The sequence below is a fragment of the Pygoscelis adeliae genome, unplaced genomic scaffold (genome assembly GCF_000699105.1).
Source record: "Pygoscelis adeliae isolate BGI_AS28 unplaced genomic scaffold, ASM69910v1 Scaffold351, whole genome shotgun sequence".
Lineage (NCBI taxonomy): Eukaryota > Metazoa > Chordata > Aves > Sphenisciformes > Spheniscidae > Pygoscelis > Pygoscelis adeliae.
The window spans coordinates 25,184-26,987 of NW_008824112.1; the positions used below are offsets into that span (position 1 = coordinate 25,184).

Consider the following 1,804-nt stretch of genomic DNA (forward strand, 5'->3'; position numbering starts at 1 on the left):
CTGCCTCCCCAGCTGCTCCCACCACCTCCCCACCTGCTCTGACCGCCTCCCCAGCCACTCTGACTGCCTCCTCAGCTGCTCCAGCCTCCTCCCAGCCTCTCTAGCCTGTTCCCCAGCTGCTCCCACCACCTTCCCAGCCTCACCAACCCCCTCCCCAGCCCCTTCCACCACCTCCCAGCCGCTCTGACCACCAGCAAGGGGGATGCTGCCCGGAGAGCAGCCCATGACGTTTCCTCTGCGAATGGCCCCGGACTTCAGGTGAGCTGGGGCAGCACAGGCACTCCAGGCAGTGCCGGGGCTGCGGGGGAGACCGTGAGGCTGTTCAGCGTGAGGGTTTAGCAGATCAGATGCTAGACCGTCTCTTGGATCCATCCAGCTTTACTGAGAGCTGGGGTTAAGCCAAAGGAGAAATAAGAAATTAATGTAGCAGTCCTAGGCAGTGCAGCTGGGCAGGAATCACCCGAGGACGGCAGTTGCTCCTTGGCTGGAGTGTCATTGCCCAAAGCCTGAGCCAGCAGCAAGGGCTGGTCCAGTGGCTTTGTGCTGCTTCTGTTGCTTTGGATAAAATATGTTTTTCTCTGCTTAAGGGGTAAAAGATTACCCCTCGCAGGCTGTTCATTTAGAGGTGCTCTGGCAGTGACACAGCTGTAGGGAAGAGTTTGGGGGTGCTTTATGAAAAAACACATTTTTTATTATTTTTGTGAAAGAGCACTTGCCTGCTTGCTGAAACTGGTCTTGAGTTGGCCCAGACTTAACCTCAATCCATTTGAAATTGCACTAATTTGGCCTTTGCTTTGTGGTCTGCTGGGAGGTAAGCACTGATTCCAACATTGTAGCTGGGGAACACCTTTACCTATGCCTGTCAAACACAGGCGAGTAGTGCTCAAATAGCTTTATGCAACCTTCTCTGAAAGATATTCCTTGATAAAGGACCCCTCATCATCCTCCATGTTCCCATTCGCATATTTGGTAGCATCTTCTTCCCAGGAGACCTGTCTCAGGCTGCCCTGCAGTGGGGCTGCACTGGTGGTACTGGGACTCCCAGGAGACCACCTCTCATGGCAGGACCTGAGGGCAGCTGGGGGCTAAGAGGGGAGAGATTACGGGGGCAGTTGCAGCAAGCTGCACCAGCAGCAGGTGGGAGGATGGTGGTAGGACTTGCAAGCAACGTCAGTTGCAGTTTGATGATGAAATGAGATGTTCTGAATCTCATTTTGCACTGTCCTGATAGCCACGATAACAGTGCTTGCTTTACCCATCTGCTTCTTGGCTCCCGGTGTTTATCCTGCAGGTCTCCATCCTTCCAGCAGAGGAGTCATGAACCGTGTTTCAAGGTGACTCCCTGGAGCTGCAATTCCCATTCCCAGGTGGATCCAGGGCTACATCCAGGGGAGCCTCAAGAGGTCCTGCCTCTCCCACTCTGCTGGGCTGCCACCAGCTTGAGGGCATTTTCTCCCCACGCTTTCCTAACTGCGTGGATGTGGAGGTGGTGCCCGAAGCCCCAGGGCCAGCAGTGACTCAGGGGCTGCTCGGGAAGCCTCCGTCCCCTCCCAGGCCTTAATGCCCTAATTATTTTCTCCTTGGGAGATTAACCAGAGCTTTTATTCACCAGAGCAATTAGTCCTTCTCCTTCACTCCTGTGCTTTCCTTAAGAAGATTTGTCGGGCTAATATGCTGGTCCTGTGAACAAGCCTGTTTTTAACAACCAAATAATAACTTTTATCAGAGAATAGGGTTGTCTAAGATGAGGGGTGGCCTGACCCATCTCTGAGCCCTGCTGGGAGCTTTTGCTCCCTGTGACGTT

The 1,804-nt window shown here is 53.8% G+C and overlaps 1 protein-coding gene across 1 annotated transcript in view; it reads right to left on the reverse strand.

Moving 5' to 3' along the window:
* The window catches only part of RPS11 (ribosomal protein S11), an 18,811-nt gene that overhangs the window by 16,601 nt on the left and 406 nt on the right, over positions 1 to 1,804 (reverse strand). The window lies entirely within an intron of this gene.